Here is a 23020-nt window from a genome sequence, read left to right on the forward strand (position 1 = left end):
TAAATCTATCAGCATAGTTTTTGAAGGCTATTTGCTTAACATTACATCACAATTTCTGGCTAAATTCTTTATACTTGTAGACTTCCTGTCATAAATTATTTTTCTCCTCTAATGCACTTTAATGAAATCACTTAGTTCTATATACTAAGACTAAAGGCAAATATCCTTGCAAATGTTTTAAATTTTGGGAACTCAAAAGTTAAGAAAAAGCCAGCATGACTCTGAAGTGTGCTCTATCATTTGTCCTACTTCAACAATCAAATCAAACATACCAGAATATTCCAGTCCAGATGATGCCAAAGGCAAGACTCCCTCACTCCTACCTCCTGTTTTAGAGTAGCTTAAAAAAAGAGTCAATGGCTTCAAAATAAATTAGAAAAACATTGGCAGCAATATGGATAGCATCAAAATGAGTCCAATTCGTGTAAATTAGGAGAAGCAAATGAAACCATGTCAACCATATGTGAATATTCTGCCAGTCTCTGCACCTGAGAAAATTTTCCACATCAATGTCTCTCCTTCAGCAAGTTTAAAGCCAAGGAAAATACATACACTTTGCCTGATGAATTTCAGAAATGACAGTTTTGCTGTAAGGTCTCTTAACTAGGTATGCATGACATATTCTGAAGCAATGAGAATATTCATCTAAATTTACCACAAGGGAGTCTATGAGCTTACATTCACCTCGAAATGAAGTTTTGGCTTCCAGATGAATAAATTAGATTGCAGATCACTATTCATCCATATGGAAATAACTTTAATACAAGTTTCCAATTAAAAAAATGTTCAGTGGTTTTCAAGGATAATACGTAATTATGGAATGCTTACAATTAAATAAAAGCATAGGCAATAATGGTGAACGAAAACCAGGTATTTCAAACTTTAGTTGATATAAATTTTATAAAGCTATCTAAATCTGCTAAAACAATAGGCAGACACTTAGGTGATATGTTACAAACATGGAAGCTAGAGATGAATAAGTTTAGGAGATATTTCCCAGGACCCAAATGTTTTAGTTTGCTAGAATTGAAACTTTTAAAGTAAACCGAAAATGTGAAGAGGTGAGCATACTTTCCTGCTAAAATTATAGAGGCAATTTAGTCAACTGGAGGAAGAATGAACCAGAGGTGAAAAGCAGCCAGAATACACATGTTCACATCCAGAACTGCCAGGAGAATTCAGCATAGTGTAGAGACCACCACTGTGCGGCTAATTCAAGAAGCAATTTTTAGATTTAATTCTTAACTTAGAGATTAGGAATTTATCAGAAGTCATTATCTGGCAGGAATAGAAATAACAATCTCTTGAGAACTTCCTAAAATAACACTTAATGTCAAGTGCCTTTTTTTCCCCTTCATTTTGCCTTAGTATCCCAAGAAGTACTTTAAACCCTAGCATTTATACTTTTTATTCATCTACTCATTAAGCATTCACTCCGATGTCACCACGCTATTTATACATTCAACTTTATATAAGAGTATGGACAGAGCTGTAAAACTGTGCCCACTTCTAAAATCATATTTCCCATTAAATTCTCAATATCAAAAGGAAGTGTGGGCCCTCGGTGTTGACCAAGAGGGTTCACACCCGGGCAATGTCAAAATCAAGGCTGAGAGATTTGGCTGGGTTGGCCAGGACCTGGAGATTAGATAGGCTTGTGAGGATCTAGCAAGGAAATCAGGTTAATGTCAACAACCAAGTAAGAGGGGGCCCCTACCAAAGGTGATCTAGGCCAGGGAGACCTGGCTGGGGGCTGGGAGGAGGGGAGTCCATCCCAGAGGTGGGGGAAGCACAGTGTCTGGGAAAATGAACTTGTCACAGTGAGAAAGTTCTAGGACAGGATTCCAGTTCTGGGAGGAAGTGAAGCAAGTAAGGGCAGGTACTCTGGCGCAGAGGAGCCCAACAGGTGCCTTCGATTCTCTCACCGGAAGCCAGCATGATTCCAGAACTGGAGAGTGGGAGCATGGTGGAGAGTTTTCAATATTTGGGGATATTTTTGTGGGAGGAACGACAGTCAATGTGTTCACATTTCTTTTTAAGAAATAGGTAGAAATTACCACAGCCTATGGCTGCAATACAGGGTCCTTAATTTTCAAGTAATTTGGGGCAATAATTAAAACCCACATTAGCAATTCGTTGAAAATGGCAAAAATAATGCTGACTTAAAACTTCAAATCTTTTCAGTGAAATCAACCAGTTCAAAAGGAAACTTTCACTATCCTTATTACTTTAATTTTAGAAGAGGTATGTAATCACACATATAATACAGTTTGTTTTAGCTAGAGCTACCGGCTTTAAATATCAGACTGTGATTCATTTGACTTAATAAAGTTCAGGGAAAAAATCTTGATTTTCATTACCAATTTCCTTTGCTTTGTAAAAAGAAAGCCACCGTCTCATTACAAACATTGTATTTATTGGAAAGAACTTGGCTTGTGGCTAGTTATCATTGGCATTAGACAGCATCATTTGTATTGTCTTGAAGAAAAATCTAGGGCATTACCTCTGAAATTCAATTTATGGCAATAATTGCTGCATTTGCAAATTTACCAGGCAGCTTAATGTAAAATATATCAATAAAGTTAGTAGAGTCTGGCAGTAAACAAACATCTATTCAGATGTCACCGGGGTTAACAAGAAAATGTTCAGTTTATACGGGAAACAAAATAAATAAATCATAAGACTGTGTTGTTTGGGCCGATAACCCAGCAAAGCCACAAGTGGATCTGAACCACCCTTCACATGTGTTTTAGAAAACGATCATGAAAGCAGAGAGAGAATATTAACAGAATGTCCAACTCTTCTTATATCACATAACTAACCACACTTTATTATTACATAAGAAGATACCAGCCATCTGTACCTCCTATGGGCAAGAAAAGAAATTAAACTTTTTTTTTTTTTTAGTTTCAAAAAATTTCCTCCCAATTTAAGAAAGTTAGTTGTGCTTCACATGGAACTACCTTCAAAATTGTTTTCCTCGTCCAGTACCACATAGGCAGGGGTGGGTGGTGGCTCTTAAAGTACCCAGGGAAGGTCAAGGAGAGAAATATTGAGAGCATTAGGTTAGAAATGAGTGCCATTCTCATCCATGCCACTGGGCCCATACAATGTCCTTTTCCTGAAACTGGGAACTTCCATGATGGACCCTTCCCTACTCTGGTCACTCCAAAGACAAGCCCAGTGGAGGCAGATACAAACCTGAATTTTATTTCAGATTCGATCTCTTCACATTTATTCAGTGAAAATAGAGAAAAATTTGGCACTTCCTAGTTTTTTTCCCTAGGGAGAACATGAAGAAAAAATATATCTCAGTAAAAACAAATGCCCCATAATTAAATCTCATTATAAGCTAACCAGAAAGTGAAATGAAAAGCAACTGCAATTATTTTTAAAATTGAAAATTTCACAAAGGAGTAGATTTTATAAATAACACCTAATGTATTTTGATGTTCATTGCTGCTTTTGTTGATGTTCTTTGATATTGTTAATGATGATACTTTTAAAAATCAGCAGCAGATATCACAGCCAGATCCCAAGAATTTTCCAATTTTAGAATTTCACATATAGAGTATAAGATTTAATAACTGCTGTCAAGTAATGTTTGGGTCAAACAGAACACTGTAATTGCCATTACATTTACTGGCCCAAACAAAAAAACCAAAAATAATATGAAAATCTGTATTATGTATAAACTGGAATATCATAGATACACTGTAAAAGGAAAAGTCTACAGCATTGCAAGAACTAAGTGCTCTTTAATATTGTTGTTTTATCTTTTAAATTATATTTTTAATGTTGTTTTAGTGCACAATTAGGAATAAAACACTCCCTATTTTAGTCTTCATTTATATAGAAAAAAACCACCTTCCCTAATAGCTAGAGTAAGAGTTCTAGCACATTCTGGGTTAAAGGCATGCCAAATACTATGACAGCATATCACTCGAAAATGATTGTTTACTTAATGCAAGCTCAGAATTCATCACAAAGGGACCATTTGCTGGATTCAAGATTTTCATTTTCTAATAAAAACTCCTTCATAAAATGGTCTGATACCTTTTAGACTCTCCTTCCTAAGCTCCAGGAAGTCATGGCACATGATTTTTAAACAAAGCCTTTGCTCTGTCATTAATCCTTTCTGAGTAAGCAAGTAAGTAATCCTTTTAATCGCCAGGGCTGATGGACCCTATTGGTGAAACATCAGATGGTCCCCTGTGGATTGCAGGGAAATAATTTTCACAACCAGGGAAAAGTGCAGGATAAACATCTCCATATCGGATGGCATGGCTGAATTAAAAAGCACTGCACTCGGAGCAGAGATGGATTATTATTTTATTGCATTATAATCCATGGCATCATTAACTTGGATGGCTTGTTCATATACTCATCTCTTCCTTCTCAGGCTGCACTTGTATGCAGAGACCCGGCGCCCATTTATACGGACTGTAGGAGAATGAAGAGAGAGTGTATCTGAGTACAACTTTTAAGCATGAAACACTGTGCCTGACATAAACGGTTGGAACTTTGTCATATTCTCTAAGTGGAACCATTTAGATTAATCTCTTTCAACCTTTAGGCCCAGTGCTGAACATATTTATTTTCTTTGACCTCTCTCAATGTGCGACTTCTGGCCATTTATCCCTTTTAGTTGATTCCCTCCCCCATCTGAAAGAGCTCCCTAGGATTTTATAAAATAGAATTATTGGACTTGAATGCACTGCATCAACAGCTCTTGGAGCCATTTAAAAATATATAGATACATATACCTGAGCAATAAAATTAAAACCCCGTTCTACTGCATATTGTCTTCCATTTCATATGATCCCTTTACCCATTAGGAAAGGTAAAAAAATAACGACAAAAGATTTCTTTGGGTCCTTTTTGATATGATGGTAGGCTAATTATCATCACCACCACGACCACAAGCAATATCATAGCTATTACTTATAGAGCACATATTAACTGGCAGGCTCTGGTCCTGAGCTGTGTATGTGTGTGTGAGAGGGTGTGTGTGCATACAAAAGTTATATATAATGTATATATACAAGTGATATATGTTATATGTAAATTATATAGTAGATACACTATAATAAATTAAATTAATTAATATTTATAGAAATATAATATAAACATATAAATCATTTAATTCTAACAACAATTCTGTGACAGTCCTATTATTGACCTGATTTAAGCTTATTTAATCTAAATATGTCATTAGACGCTTTTAGAAGGATTTCAATTATGATGTGCACAGATTTAAATAAAAGAAGGAAGTTTGCTCTTAAGAGGTCAGAGGCAACAACAAATTTAAGGCACATGAAAAAAATTCATTTTCATTGCCTAAATTAGGACAATTAAAAACTTTTTAAGACATTAATTTGTACATTGTGTGTGCCTCCTTTCCTGTTGACTGCCCAGAAACATTTAAGTTATATATTTTTTTTTACTGAATTTGAATAATATGACTTGTGTTATATTTAATAAAAGTTAAAAATATTTCATGAGAAATAATGAAGTATTCAAAAGCTATTTGAGTAGGTCAAAGGGTTAGCATATCAGACTGAGCAAGGTCTCAAGTTTTAATAAAACAAGTCATCAAATTTTGAAAAGTTCAAAATACAAATTCACATTTTTCCCTGAATAGCTTTCTATTCTTTTAAAGGAAATTATATGAAGAAGTTAATTATTTTTAAATTTTAGCAGAAAATATTTCATTCTAGGGAAGAAGAAATTAAAATCCACCTGGATAAAATATTTTCCATTTCTTTAATTTATAGAACTCAATAATTCCTCAAAAATTATTTGCAATGTTTTCTTTTTGAGAAATTGATCATTTGACTTAGAGAATATTTAAGGGTTTTTAAACTTTAAAAACATAATTCAAGAATTAAAAATTATAAGTTGATGGAAATTCTGAGAGAATGTATAGATGAAGATATGTGTGATTTAAGAAAAATAAAATTGAATGAGACAAAACATGCAAAAATGCCTGGCTCCACGTCCAGTTCAGTTGGCTGGGCTAGCAGAAGCTCAAAAGATTAGTTAGTTTGACCTGAATAAGGCTTAAACTACGTGTTTACCTTTTTTTTTTTTTTTAAGATTTATTTATTTAATTTAGGGAGAGAGAGCGAGCGTGTGTGCACATGAGGAGGGGAGAGGAAGAGGGAGAGAGAATTCTAAGCAGACTCTGCACTGATCATGGAGCCTGACGTGGGGCTCAGTCTCCCATCCCTAAGATCACAACCTCAGCTGAGACCAAGAGTTGGGGGCTCAACAGACTGCACCACCCAAGTGCCCTATGTGTTTACCTTTTCTATTATTCTTTTATTCTATGAAAATAAAACACTGCAAGAATAAAGACTAATAATAACAACAAATATCTGTATTATAATTTACTTACATATTATTATAGGAATCCTCCAAGGAGACAGAGCAGAGGTACCTACATCCGTCTTGCTGCTAACAGGGAAGTACTTCACAGCATCTCCCCAAGGAAATCATTCCCCATCAAGCAGGCAGTTGCCAGACCCTGGACCCACAAGTATCTTGTCAACCATATAGTGCTATCTCTCCAGAAGGAACCGAGAAAAGATATAATGTTCCTTGGCAGAAAATATCTGATACCTCCATTCAGCAATTATTTAATGGATATCTATTAAATAAAAAGCCTGACTTCAGACATGGAGGAGAATGAAGAACTCGAGACATTGTTCCGCCTTCAAGGAGCTTAAAATTTAACAGAATCTCTAAGAACATTTTAAAAATTCTGTGATAGTATAATTATTTATTATTCACATGCCATCAATGTTTTAAAAATCATCTTAATGAATTTCAGATTATAATAGAGGCATTTTCCTCTCTCCTACTCAAGAAAAAGTTCTTAATGAACTAACATCGGTTTAAAAGAAAAATGACAGTGTGTGAGGAGGGCTTTGTCTTCGACAAAGGATAATTCTATAAAACTAACTATAGCCAAATATTGCATATTTGTTACAGCAACACTAACGGATCAGGTTGTTCAATACCTTCTCCTTTAGAAGGAAAGTGTCTAGCAAGGCAAAACCACTTTCAGCTCAAATTGACACATTTTGGTCACACGATAGGGTAGGATTTATTTGAAAAATCCATTTCCCCTGAAAAAAAATCCAGAAGTTTTACCATTTTTAGTTCTTTCATATACAGAATCTTCATTTTATTGCTTCTTCAGGGGAAGATACCATATCTTCCGCTTATTCTCCAATCATCCATTCAATAGGCATTTACTGAATAAGTACTAGTCTAGGCTCTGAACAACCAGCCGTAGGCAAACCAGACAAGCCTCTGCCCTCACCCTGTGGTGCAGGGGATGCCACTTATGCAAATAGATATGATGTCAGGTGCTACGAAAAACAGAGCAGGATAAGGGGATTGACAATGTTAGGGCAAGGGCTATTTTATACAGAGAAATCTCTGTGCAGATAGCATTTGAACAGAGATCAGAACAAACTTCTGGTGTATTTTGAAAGTAGAGCCAACAGAAATTGCTGGTGGAATGTGGAGGTGGGGAGCAAGGAAAACAGAAAAGGATGAATCCAAGGCTCGAAACTGGTAGAATGGAGACACCATTGACAGAGATGGGAAGTCTGTTTGAGGAGTAGGGTCATGGTTAGTAGGGGATGGGGAGCTTGGAACATGACTTCGATTTTGAATATTTTATTGTTGAGATGCCTATGGAACATCCAAGTAAAAATACTTACTGTGCAATGGCGTATATGAACCTAATGTTTAGTGGGACATTGGGGCTGGCAATACACATCAGCATGTCCATCATATTTAGGCAGAAGGTTGGAGGAAATTGCCCAAGAGGTAGAAGCAAATTGGAAAGAGAAGAAATCCAAAGATAAGTCCTTAGGTCCACCAGGGGTGACAAGCAAATTCGGAAGACAACAGCGAACCAATAATTAGATCCCACTTCACACCCATGAAGTTGGTTATTATTTTGTAAAAAAGGAAAATAATGAGCCAGTGAGAATATGGAGAAATCCAGGCCCCTTGTGCTGGTGGGAATGTAAAATGGTGTGGCAACCACTATGGAAAGTTTTGGTGTCAAAAAGTTAACATAGCATTACTATATATGATCCTGCAATTCCTCCTTGGGGTATATACCCCAAAAGAATCGATAATGGAATCAAACAGGTATTTGTACACCCATGTGTATAGCAGCATTATTCACCATCACCAAAAGGGAGAAATAATTCAGCATCCACCAACAGATGAATGAATAAACAAAATATACTATCTACATACAATGGGACGTTATTCAGTTATAAAAAGGAATTAAGTTCTGGCACATGCTACAACATGGATGAATCTTAAAAACACTATGCTAAGTGAAATAACCCAGAAGCAAAAGGACAACTATTGTATGATTCCACTTATATGAGGTATCTAGAATAAGCAAATTCATAGAGACAGAAAGTAGAATAGAGGAGGGGGAAATGGAGGTTTATGGCTTAATGGTGACAGAGTTTCCATTTTGGGCGATAAAATGGTTGGAAGTATATAGTGGTGACAGTTACACAGCAGTGTGAATATACACGATACCGCTGAACTGAATGCCTGAAAAGGGTTAACATGGTAAACTTGATGTCATGCGTATTTCACAATAAAAAAATTAAAAAAGAAAGAACAATAAAAGAAACTGAGGAATGGCTACTGAGGTAGGAAGAGAACCAAGAAAGTGGAGGCCAGAGGAAGGGTTTCACAAAGATGGAAATGATCATAAGGGTTAGAGGCTAGGGGAGGTTGAGCAGGATGGCTGAGAAATGATGGTAGAAGTGGATGGCCTGGCATGATAGTCTGTGATACTAGCCTAATTAAAATAGTCATTGTCCTTGGAAGTTTCATTCAATTTCCACTAACTAATGGTATCAGCACCAATCTTGGCATTATTAGGGCACAGTGTGAGTTATAACTCATGGCTGCAGATTAACAGAAAGTGTAAGAGAGATCAGACAGACAGACAAAAACAGTCAAAAATACTGTAGCACACACACCATTTTTACTGGGCCTGACATTCATGCCTTCATTCCCTGACCTCGAAAGTATGAAATTAATCTATCTTAAAAGAAAATAGGGGACAGGGTGCTGATTGAAACTAATCAATCAAGTTGGGAGGTGATTAATAGAGGGCAGTCTTGTATGTGCTGCAGGCATATCTACAATGCAGGTTGAGAAGTGGTCGTTTTATAGTTCATTACATATCCGTGTGATGTTATTTATTGTTTACTTAAGCAATAGCAATTGAAGCACAGGCCAATTCCTGGGGATTAATGACCCTCTGGGAGAGTCCATTACCCCTGGACATGAACCCCAGTCAGTTTGGTTTTTCCAGGAAAATCCCTTTGAACAACTATTTGTTCTCTATCCCTTGTCATCACATTTAAAAACAATATATTAGACATTCCTTTAGTGTAAGGTCATGGAACTATGCTAACAGGGCTCTACTTTTGAAAATAACAGTTTCATTAAGATAATAGGGGAAGAAAAGCTACAAAGACCACCTCTTGAAGGTATTTCTGAGTTTATCCTACTGTAGAGAGCAACCTACAGAAGAGAGAAAGGGGGTCAAAACGCACTTAAGGTTTTTCGGTGGTCCCAGTTTTGAAACTATGTTTTAACTTAAGTATTTTCAGGGTTTGAGGACTTCCAAGTATCTCCAAACCAGTTTCAAGTATGAAGGGGCTCATAAGTCTTGTACTTTCTCTTGGTAAGAGTACAAAGGAAAAAAATAAAGAAAATGTTAACAGAATTAATGTGATTAAAATACTGGCCCAGTTATGAGGCTCAATCTGGAAGCAGCCAGCAGATTGCCTCAGAGGCTGAAATAGTTCTTATGGATTATACTTATAAAACTGAAATTCTACTTTCCCATTACACTTTTCAAAGCAATAAATAACCCATATTTACTGAGGGAGGCATAATCCTGATCACTACCAAGACAAGGGTCAGAGAATGTAAAAGCTAGACAGAACCTGCCATCCCCAAGGTCAGGAGAGGTAACATCACTTGATTAAGGACAAAGAGAAGTCAAGTCTTCTCTGTTTCTACTCTATAGTTACTTTTACCCTAGCTTTGCAGATACCATTTAATAGTAATAATACACACACACACACACACACGCACACACACACTTGCTATGTGCCAAGTATTTTAAGAACACGTATGACTTGTTTAATCTTCACTGTCATACTATGATCTGGGTATTACTATTATTATCCCCATTTCACAGATGAAGAATACTTAGGCACAGAGACATTAAATAACTTCCCCAGTGTTACCTAGCTGGTAAATGGAAGAATCAATGTCTGAAACCTAGGCCATTGGGCCCCACAGCTTGTGCCTTTAACCACTATCCTAATGGAGATCAGGGAGGAAATTATCTTGTCTACACTCTATTTCTAGCACCTATTTTAGCTTTCAAAAAAAAAAAAAAATCAGCACAGGGTACCTGGCTGGCTGAGTTGGTACAGGGCGCAACCTTTGATCTCAGGGTTGTAAGTTCAAGCCCTGCAGGCTTGAACTGACTGTAGAGATTACTTAAAAATAAAATCTTAAAAAAAATTTAAAAATTAAAAATATAACATTTATATTATGCTTATTATGTGTTCTAAATATTAACTCATTGAATCCTCGTGATAACCCCACTGAACATTTTTATCGCCATCCTCAATTTACAGATGAGGGAAACAAAGCAGAGAGAGGGTAGGTCAATGACCTAGCTCACACAACTGGGGACCTTCACGGAGCTGAGATTTATCCTCAGTTTATCTCCAGAGCAGGTATTCTTGTCAGGACACACTGTGTCTCTCTTTCCCAAAGTCCCCAACACCCAAACCCGGTGGCCCTTCTATCATAATCCTGTCTTCCTTCTTCCATTTCCCAACTGACCCCTGATACTTGTTAGCTATCTCATCACCACTACACAAAGGGAAGAAAAGAGTACAGAAGCATTTCTAGACCATTTCAGTACATTGAATCAATTTCTACTAAATTCATGTATATTTATTTGATACAGTTGTTGGGTAGAGGTAAACTAAGTTGAGGAGACAGGAGAGGAGCCAGGAAAAGAGAAAGTGAGAAAAGGACTACTGACAACTTCAGTTCAAACTCCAGCTATGATAATAATAGTTAACACTGATTTATTAAGACCTTACTTTAATAAGCTTAGCCTGGCACTGTATAAAGTTTATACGCATGTAGTTTGTTGCAGGTAATTTCCATGACAACCTTTTGGGGGTAGAGAATACTTGTATTCTCATCTCACAGATGAGAACACTGAAGCCTATAGGGGTTAAATAACTTACCAACGTCTCAGAGCCAGAAAGGTGCAGGGGCAGGATTTGAATGCAGGTCATCTGACTCCAGAGTCTGTAATCCCTACCACTGTACCCTACCACAGCAACTGAGGAATCCTGAAAAGCTATGTGAGCAGAGAAGCCTGTGGTGATGATGGAGGATGGGCAGCAGAGGACAGTCCTTGGTTTGTGACTATCCCAGTCCACTTCACCTCAAGACAACTGCCACATCACTTGGTGGCTCTCCTTGTGAGAGTCACACCATATGTGAATGTCCTTCCATACCCATGAGTCCAAATACTGCATAGTGAACACTCAATATTTCTTACCAAGTCCCATGTTTCCAAGACAACTTTTAGCTTAGACACCATCACAGGCTGAATTGTGTCCTCCTCAAATTCATATGTTGAAGCTCCCAGTAGCTCAAAATGTAATTCTACTTGGAGACAGGGTCTTTAAAGAGGTGAGTTCTAGTAAGGCCATCGGAGTGGGTTCTAATCCAATCTGACCAGTGTCCTCATAAATGTAGGATATTTGGACACATAGAGAGACACCAGCAATGTGCACACACAGAAGAAAGGACATATAAAGACACAGCAAGAAGGTAACCATTTGCAAGCCAAAGAGAGAGGCCTCAGGAGAAACCAAACGTGATGACACCTTGACCTTGGGTTTCCCAGCATTCAGAATTGTGAGAAAATAAATTTCTGTTGTTTAAGTCACCCAGTCTGGATATTTTGTTATGGCAACACCAGCAAACAAATATAGACACCAAATTTAACAGTCCTAAAGTTTGATCCAGAGCTTAAACATTTAATATTGATCCAGAGCTTAAACATTTAAGTGTGAAATATTTTAAAATACTTTGATATGTCACCATCAAGGATGGAGATTCTTTCTCATCCTTTTTTGAAGTTATGAGCATCCCATTTGTCCATCTGACTTCTAAAACGTCTAGGGGTGCCTCGTGTTTCATTTGATGTAGACTCCCTTTTCCCCTCAGGAAGATTTTAAATTAAATCCCTTCCTAAGTTATCCAGAGTATTCTCAAAGAATATTTGTAAAATGTATTTGACATTTCAATGCAAATTGCAAGTGAATATTTAGTAGCTGATCCCACATCTGGAACTCAATTCCTGTCTCGCGAAGAAGGAAAGAGACCTGCTTGAGACTCATTATGAAATAAGATTGGACTCAACTCCATATATTTCTTTTGTTGTTGTTAATAGCACAGTATATAGATTCACCTTTTTGGGTCAAAACTGTGAAGCATCTAAATCAAATCTAGTTCCTTTCAACAGGAGTTTATCAAGCATTTAATATGTGGTAGGGGCAGGGATATAATATCTTAATGTGGCTGTTGTGACACTGGGCCCTGGGATTGGGAAAATGTGAGTTGACCTTGAAGTCATTTTAATGAGAAACAAAATATTGGGGGCGCCTGGATGGCTCAGTTGGTTGAGCGACTGCCTTCGGCTCAGGTCATGATCCTGGAGTCCCGGGATCGAGTCCCGCATTGGGCTCCCTGCTCAGCAGGGAGTCTGCTTCTCCCTCTGACCCTCCCCCCTCTCATGTGTTCTTTCTGTCTCAAATAAATAAATAAAATCTTAAAAAAAAAAAGGGGGGGCGCCTGGGTGGCTCAGTTGGTTAAGCGACTGCCTTTGGCTCAGGTCATGATCCTGGAGTCCCGGGATGGAGTCCCACGTCGGGCTCCCTGCTCAGCAGGGAGTCTGCTTCTCCCTCTGGCCCTCCCCCTCTCATGCTCTCTCTATCTCATTCTCTCTCTCAAATAAATAAATAAAATCTTTAAAAAAAAAAAAGAAACAAAATACTGTGTGCATCTGTTTTTTTAAATCAAGTAATGTTTGGGGTAGAGACTCCATCACCTCTCTCCTTTCTGATGAACGCGAGGGTGAGGAGGAGAGCACCAGCGACGCAGAGGTGAGGTGGAGGTGGATATGGGACCAATGTGCGGATGGCAGTGCTGGTCAGGGTTTGTGTCAGACTTCATTTTCCACTTAATATTTGGTGATGAGAAACTTCACACTTTGACTCAACCCTGTCTGAACAAATAAATCAGAATGTTCCATGGAGGCCTGGCCCATATTACCCTGGAGATACAATGAGGGCTAACCCTCACCCTACTACTAAGACACGTAGAATCTGAACGAGATTCCCTCTACACAAATCCACTTGTTTGATAGGGACAAATCCCATTCAGTTGGAATAGGGAAAAAGGAAGAGAGAGGAAGAAAGTATCATGATTCACAAGCTATGATTACCAGAACCTTCCTCTCTTTCTACAACCAGGTTTAGAACACCGGCATGTTGGGAAGAGGGATGGGAGTGAGTAAAAGGAGGGTAGGAACCACAATTACAACCACAGGGGGTTGTAGCAAACAGAAGGATGTGTCATACCCACTGCTTATCCTGAAGTCAGAAAATTGTAAAGAGAGCATTTAGAGCACCAACAGCATCTTGAAAGCCAACAGTCACATATTTAGGGAATGTTTTTCACTGAGTTGCCACAAAGAGCAGCCTGTAAGCCTCAACTTACCATTTTTCACCCTCCTTTAAGGGCTGTAGGCAACATTCAGAAGCCCTGATTTATCCTCAAGCCACTTACCTGATAATAGGTCTTGGAAATAAACGGTAACATTTCCCCCTAAGAAAGAGCTGCTATTTTTAAGTAATTTTCAAATTTTAGAAAGGCTACTCTCCCCATTCTACAAGTCTGTGATGACTTTCAAATGTCTAAGGATTTGTGAGCCATGTTTTTATAATTTCTGTTGAATGACCTTAGTTTCAGTGGCAATCCCTAATGAATTGTTGGCATTGCTTCCATTAGGATGCACACTAGCTCCTAAAGCAGGAACACCTCCTCCCAGCCCATTAAGTCCTCTGAGGTCTGAAATTTAATTTATAAAAGACGTTCACTTTTTAAGACATATTGCAAAATAAACTTTCAAAGGCCTATAATAATTGTGATTTAAAAAATCACAACAACAGAACATGAAAAGTCTCCTAACATCTCTTATAGTCTACTCCATTTGAAGCTACTTCATTCATAAAAACAATGAACAAAACCCCCAAACCCTCAAAGCACCCAATAAATTAAATTTTTTAAAAAAATCATGGCCAAAAAAAAAAAAATCACGACAGCCCCATTTCATATCAGATATAGGATTAACACTGCCCAAAGAATAGTGCATAAAGTCACCTGTTTTATGGTTACCCAATTAGTCAGTTAGTGGCAAAAGACTCAGATTTTCTGATTCTGCACTCTCATCATTTAAATCATGCTGATGTTCATAAATCAGCATGGGCTCCGGGCAGAAATTGCCCCCTTTTTTTTTTTTTAAAGATTTTATTTATTTATTTGACAGAGAGACACAGCGAGAGAGGGAACACAAGCAGGGGGAGTGGGAGAGGGAGAAGCAGGCTTCCCGCCGAGCAGGGAGCCCGATGTGGGGCTCGATCCCAGGACCCTGGGATCATGACCTGAGCCGAAGGCAGACGCTTAACGACTGAGCCACCCAGGCGCCCCAGAAATTGCCCCTTTGAGTACCTCTATGACTCAGATCCTTAATCTCTTTCCCTATGTGGGAAAGGAGATCCTCCTTTCCTGCACAGACTTCAATCTAAACCAAGACTAGATCTTTAAAAAAAAAAAAAAAAGAAAGAAAGAAAAAAGAAAGTACAGTCAATACTAATGGAAGGCAGCAGGGACTAAGATAACCTCAAAAGGCAGCTAATCCAAAATGTGTTTAGCTTTGGCTAAAATGGAGATTTAAAATGGACAAACCGGGAGCTGGTCTGATCACAATCCCCAGCTACATACCCAAGCATTTCTTTTTTCAATCTTAAAATCATCCCTTGGTTCCAACTAAGAAGGTAAAGTGAAGCCAGTAAGCATTTTGCCTATTCCCAAAGAGTGTATCATCCTACAGTTAAAACAAAGGATCCTGATCAATGATACCAGGTGTTAGTTACAATAAGGGCGTCTGGTCCTCATGTGCCACAGGATTCACCCACACTCTATTCCATTTCAAACTCTCAGGACAATTTATCCTTCTGTGATATTTTAAGTAGACTGAAGGCAGGGAAAGTATAATTTCCATTTCCAAATAATGAGACAGACCAAGGAAACAGAAATTAGACATTATTGGCTAATGGCAAAATTAGATCCTAATTTCTGGCCAAATGTGACACATTCTAACTCCATAGCCTCCTTAGAAAATAGGGCTTTTTGTATTGGTAAGTGAAAGCCTATTAATATACCAGACTGGGTAAACATTATCATTTAGAGCTTGGAAACACATTACTCACATAAACCTTAAAGGGTTAGGATGACACTTTCTTCTAACAAAGGAAAATAAACATTTATAAGTTATAATTCTTTGTTAATTTTGTTAATAAAAGTAAGACAGCAGAGGACAGTGACATTATACCTGATTCCATTAGCACTGAATAATAAAGTTATTTCACGGGCGTGTTGGGAGAGAAAGGTAGGAGAAACTAAGCACAGGGAAAACAAATAATTGAATATAATGCCCATAAAAATTTAAATTTTAAAAAATATTTTATTTATTTGTCAGAGAGAGAGCACAAGCAGGGGGAACAGCAGGCAGAGGGAGAGGGAGAAGCAGACTCCCCGCTTAGCAGGGAGCCCGACGTGGGACTCGATCCCAGGACCCGGGGATCATGACCTGAGCTGAAGGCAGACGCTTAATCGATTGAGCCACCCAGGTGTCCCCAAAAGTTTAAATTTTATACACATATGTCTGTATTTAAGAAGGAAGAGGAAGACCAAAAGAAGATGAGTAATTGAAATGTAGAAAATTAATGATGTTTAAATGAAATAATGAAGCTTCATTCTCTAGAAGCAGCCTGGGAGCACTTGATCTACTACAACCCTGACTTTTATTCAGACTAATACTTGATAATGGCTAACACTTTGCAAGCCTTTACAAAGGGCCAGACACACTCTCTGTGCCTCCTGTGTCTGAAGTCATGTCACCCTCCCAAGGACTCCGTGAGGCAGGTAGTACTACCGTACCCACTTGACAAAGGTGAGCTCAGACGCCTAGTGCAACTTGCGCAACATGACCCAGCTAGAAAGCTGTGGAACCAGGATTAGAACACAGTCGGGCTCCATGCCTCTCATTCACTTCCAATGATGACACCTTGTCAGCTGATTCATTTGAGACAAAATGGGGCATTCCTGTGCATGTGTGATACAGGATCTTTTTACCACAATTAATCTCTAACACATGAGCAGAGAACCGTGAAGTAAGAAAAGCAGAATAGAAGATGACTGATTCTCATTTGTGTTTGGCACCAAGTACAAAGTGACTGATCTGGTGAACAGCCATGTGGGTCATCAAATAATTGGCATGGATAAAAACCAGCATTTTGTTTTAAGCCAGTGAATATTTGGAGATGGGAACACTTAGTGAAAGCAGAGTGGATGAGAACCTAAGCTCTGTTGTTGGAACTGAAATCAAACACTAGCTTTGACCATGACTGCTTACTAGGTTTGACTGTGAGCAATAGAATTAACTTCTCTGAGTCCCAGTTTCTAATTTCGTAAAATGGAGATAACAATACCCACTTCACAGGGCTAATGTAGCTGAGAACTGAGGTAATATAATAAAATCATTTAGCACAGCACTTGGCACACTGTAAGATTTATTATTGTTATTATCACTGTCCTTTGAACACCCATCAATGTTGAACAAACTAAAGTTGTTGATACTTAGCTGATATATACCATCAACAAAAATGGCATTATATTTAATACTTTGCTTCCATAAAATTTAATTTTAAATTAATTGTATCAATATTACATGTGTGCACAGCTAAAATCAGTCATGCTAAATGTCTTCTAACAAAAGAACCTGACTTTTCCCCACTATACCCACCTCTCTCTATCAGTTCTAAATGTTTTAGCTGTCTCCTGTGCCATTTACCTCTGTTTTTCTAAATAACATGCTTATACTTCTATTTTTAGTTTACCGATTTTAGATAGTGAATGCTACGTGTACCTCCCAGCTCCCCTTTAGGGCTGAGGCCCTTACTCCCTCAGCTGCTGGGAATGCTGGTGACTGGTGACTCTCAGCTGAGTCTAGCCCTCAGTTGTAAAGAGCCACCTTGCCCAAGGTCATGACCCTTCCTGTCTTAGCTTGGGCTGTTGTAATAAATGTCATAGACTTTGTGGCTTAAATGACATACACATATTTCTCACAGTCCAAGATCAAGGTGTCTGCAGAATCAGTTCCTGTTGAGAACCCCCTTCCTGGCTTGTAGATGGCCACCTTCTCACTGCATCAGTGAGAGAGTGAAGAGAGAGAAGAGAGCAAGCGATTGTGTCTTTTCCTCTAAGAGCATTAACTCCATCATGAGGGCTCTATCTTCATTTTCTCATCTAAACCTAATTCTCTCCCAGAGGAGATATGCACACACTTCTTTCCTCTAATCCTCTAATACAGTTATGTCACAACTTTTGGACCAATCAGTCGTCACTGTTTACATCACAATGACAATGAAATATTGTTCACTGCTCAGCCAAATAGCATCCTATGATTACCATTCCTTTCTCATAGAAATTGTGTTTTGTCTTGGAATAAAACTATTGTTTGTCCATCTGTTTAGTTTCTATGAACTTTTCTCTGCTTTCTCCAAATATGTCAGGGGATCTGTCAAATGCCTCTCAAGAAACCTTATACATAATAAATATTCTAGCAGCTCTGTTTTGTCCTTGAATACTTCTTTCCTGCAGCCCTCCATCTTCCTGCCCCAATATGTACTTATTGCTCTAGAAAGATGCCATCCTGACAATTCCTTTTAATATTCTTCTGTGTCAGACCTTCTATTCTGCAAATCCCACAAAGTTATCTGTCTTGGTTTATTCTTTTGTTTTGCTTCAGTCTATTCTCTAAGGAAGCACGCATGTAATGGGAGGTATGTTTTGGGACTACATCCACATTTGTTATTCTTCACTCACACGTGTTTGATAGTTTGGCTAGGCATAAAATTTTTTGTTGAAAATCATGTTTTCTCTGAATTTTCAGGTTTTCCCTTACCCAGTGTTGTTAGTGAAAAGCCAAAGCCACTTTGGTCATCTCTTCTTGAGCAATGAATGATTAATCTTCTCTCAAAGCTTAAGAAAATTTTTTTTTACTCCTGGTGTCCTGAAATGTTGTGTTGATGAGGGTTTAAAAAGGGTTAGCCTTTTTAAAATCCAGTCAGCTGGGTGCTTGGTGGGCCTGTTTAATCTGGGTTGTTATCTTTTTGGAAAATTTTTTCTTTATTATTTCTTTGACAATTTTTTTTTCTTGTTTCCTTCCTCCTCTCAGGAATCTCTCACAGTGGGGATAGTGGACTTCTTTGATCTTACAATTTTATTTTCTATTTCTGATCTTTTTTCCTACTTTCTGGAAGAGTTCATTCATTACTTTATGTTCCAATCCCTTCACTCTGTTTTTTTCTTTGGTTTACTATATTTTTAACTTTCTAATACTTTATTTTTGTCAGAGCTTCCTGTTCCTATTTTATGGATATAGTCTTAAAATATCTATGGAAGAGTTTTTTCCTTACATTTTCTTCAGCTCCTTGAAAAATTCTGCTTCTTCCAGATTTTTATTTATCTTTCTATTTCAGGGTTTGCCAGAATATTGGTGATCCTTGGTTTTTTAAAAAATATTTACCATTGAGGCCTTTTTATCCATCCTTGGGGCTTCCTTCAGCCTTCAACTTATGTCCCTGAGCGTCTCTAGAGAAAAGAGTCCCAGTGTCCTCCGAGGAGGGTAAGTGGGGGAGAGGATCTGATTACTCCCGCTGAGCATGAGCCTTTCCACCAATGCTGCTCTTTTCAGCCCCTTCCCTCACTCTTTTCAGTACTGTGGATGTACCTGGTATCCCAAGATGGGGTTCCAAGTAGCACGATGACTAATTTCTTGGTGACACTGTCCCATACAGCCTAGGTAGGAATTTCTTCTGCTCTGATAAGTCAATTACCATCTGCCTTTTTGTTTCAACAGCGTTAAGATATTTGTACATTGTGGCCTTCTCTCTGGTACTCTTTGTTCTTGTGAATTAATATTTTATCATTTCATATGGCTTATGATAAAGAGTAGTTTCAACAAAAGAATGTATCCTCTTTATAAGAGTCTTCTTTCAATAAACTTTAAGAAGATGGTTCACTCAAGATGCAAAGTTAACAAACGGGTTTGCCCTTTAGACAGAAATAAAAGGGAAACAAGTTTTCAAAGGCATAGAGCCATAGCTTTTTTGTAAAACTCAATATAGTTTTTTAAAAATGTGTTCTTAAATACCTTTCTTTACAAAGCCATATAGTAAAGTAAAATATGTAGGCAAAAATATACATTGTACATTTTACACTGAGTCCTCAGTTTAGACAAGGAATGTTGACATGTATTGTTTCTATCATGCAAATCTATAGAGATATAGATTCTAAACCAGAAATGTTATCATTCTGTGCAACCTTGGGAGCAGCAATCAGAATGATGATTTCAAACCATTATGTATCCAAAGAGAAGGCAAAAGTCCAATCTCGCCATCAAAGGCAATCAGCAAATAATTGAATGGACATGGTTACATGATTAAATTGTATCATGTACAAGATGTGTAAACAGAAAATGAAAAATTAAGCCATGTGATAAAATAGAGCCTTTCTTTTAAAATTCTGCTCAGAATATTTGCTCTGTGATTTTATATTTAAGAAAAATGGGTGAGAGAGAAATTTTGACGAAGAGGCCGAAGAATATGGGATGTGTGTGGGACATTTAAGTCATTTCTGGTAGAGTTACTGCTCTGCCAGGCGTAATGACTTCTATAAATTATTGAAACTTCCAGCCTTGTAGTAATGATTTGGTAATAAGTCCAAATGCATTGGGGCATGAGAGAACATCAAAACATTACACTGAGTGCTAAATGTTATTGTTTGGTCTAGAAATTATTTCAGTAAATAACATCTGGTGTAAATAATTATCCTGCATTTAAGTTGCAAACTGATGAGATATTTTGGAGAAGATTAAATGCAAACTTCATATTTATTTATTATAAGAATTCAAGAATAATCTTAAAAGTAAGAGTGGAATGTTACTACATGTGCTGTGATTAAGGGCAGACCCATCTCTGGCTTCCGGCTTGTCAGGTTTATGTCTTCATTTTATTACCCTGGTATGAAGCCTGATCTGAGAGCTCAGATAATATGTATACTATGGAACTTGGGATATTTACAATCAGAAATTTGCAGCTTCATCCATAAATACCAGTAAACATACCTGAGTTATTTATGACATATGCTCCCAGTTTGCACTGTATACAAGAATCACATTTTCTCACACTTAAGCAATCTGCATAGCTGGGACTTAGGGGTCTTTCTTTTAGACAAAAGTAGTCAAACATCACTCAAAAACAAAGTAAAGCCTGTGTGTGTGTGTGTGTGTGTGTGTGTAGCAATGCAAAGGGGAGGTAAGTAAAGCACTCATTTCAGTTGAAAATCTAAATGGATACCCAATATCTCAGTAATCATGAGTAAGTAAGATTTTAGTGCATTATTTTAAAAATCAGTATTAATGCCAAAAAAATCTATGTGGTACAACAACTAAAGGTAATGAATCCTAGACGGGTTCCTGGAACAGAAGAAAGACTTTAGGTAAAAACTAAAGAAATGTGAATAAAGTATGGATTTAGCTAATAAAAAAAAATCCATAGTGAACAAAACATCAAAATTTTAAATAGACAATCTGTATCACTCATTTCCACTTTTGTGTCAAACTCCAACATAGCTTGGCATGGTACTGATGTGTGTTTGTGTATCTTTTCTTTTGTTGCGTATTCAAAAGTGGACAAAAAGGCAGTCAGATGATGACTAATATTGGTATGATATAAAAGTAATTAAATCCTATCAATAAATACTATTATTTGCCTAGTTTGTAAACTCATAAATTATAGGCCAAACTCCCTGAACAGAGGAAATAATTTCTATTTTACTGTACCTATAATATTACCTAGAAGTTCAATATTTTACATGAACTAAGTAAATACTTGGACTGATATGGGAAAGGGGATAAATCAGTAAGCCAGAGATAGAGTCCTGAGTTCTAGTTCTACCACTATCTGGGGCAAAGCCTTTAATCTCACTGGGACTCGAGGATCTCAGTTGTTCACTTGGTTAAATCGCATTACCTCCAAAGCCCTGCTATATGAAGAGCTTACGGATTTGTGATTTTTAATTTTTTTTTTTCAGTTAGGAACATTTAATTAAGGAAACCATATTAAACACAACATATAACATAAAAGAATGAAAGAACTGGTTTTCCCACTATTATTTATTTGAAAGCATAAAAAAAATGGGATTAAAAGGTAGAAATTATCACAGAATCCATGAGTTCTGAGTGGGCAAAAGCCAAATATTGGTTTGTGGCTACAAATCAGAGATCTTGAGAGATAGGAACACCAACTCCAGCAGTTGAAATGGACAGTACACACTTGGCATCCCAAATTCATGCTGAAAATGTAATTTCTTATTAAAAATGTAGAAAAAGGTTATTTTGTTACTAAGCAGTCCACAAAAGCCATTTAGTGTTGTGATAGATCTGATACAAATAGCCTTACAGAATCTAACACATTTGTAACAATTATTCTATGGAAAAAGTACTTGAAGTTCTAAAACTACCCTGTAAGTTTTATAATATAACCACTATCATATAATAACTATATTACAATTAAATATAGAAAATTTTTAGAGGGAATTCCATACTGCATTGTAAAATTAGTTACAATTGTGTTTCTTCATCCAATCAAAAACATACCTTGTGTTAAACACTCAGGTTTCTCAAAAAACAAAAAACAAAACAAAAACCAACAAAACAAAAACCCACTCAGGTTTAAGTTTTTCTAGTAATGCTATAATTGGGCCATGAAATGCTCATTTCTAGATTTCACAGAATAAACAATAATCTCTCTCTTACCACCCATTTCTAAGAAGCAAGTTCATTCATTGCATTTTAAAAAGTTAATAAAATAGGGGCGCCTGGGTGGCTCAGTTGGTTAAGCGTCTCCCTTCAGCTCAGGTCATGATCTCAGGGTCCTGGGATCAAGTCCCACGTCAGTCTTCCTGCTCAGCAGAGAGCCTGCTTCTCCCTCTCCCTCTGCCTGCCCCTTGTGCGCTCTCTCTCTCTCTCAAATAAATAAATAAAATCTTTAAAAAAACGTTAATAAAATAGTTAACATGCAATAGTATGCTTTAAGCCTTCTAGGGTATATATTATCACTTGAGTATTTTGTGTTGAAGGTTGAAATTTAGTAAAAAAACTTGAGTCAAAGATTATTTTTTAATGAAATTTACTTCCCACTAAGGTACAAAATAAAAGTTCTAAAGGGCTTTATTTACATGATTAAGAAATTATTTATAACTAGAATTGTTTCATGTAAACTGCCAAAGTCTAAAAGTATTTTATGTTTTTCCTGCAGGCAGAGTAAATATTATTTTTCTACTTTATTTGAATCCAAAATAATTTTTCGAATCCTCCCCTTCCCTTCCACAAACAGAAAGGTAAATCTGTCTCTGTCTATTTAAAGAAAAAATTTCCCATTCATTTTGATTTAACAGTGGCCAACAGAAGGCTATAGAAGTTCTGCAGGATACAGATTCA

This window comes from Neomonachus schauinslandi, chromosome 8 (genome assembly GCF_002201575.2).
Source record: "Neomonachus schauinslandi chromosome 8, ASM220157v2, whole genome shotgun sequence".
NCBI classification, from domain to species: domain Eukaryota; kingdom Metazoa; phylum Chordata; class Mammalia; order Carnivora; family Phocidae; genus Neomonachus; species Neomonachus schauinslandi.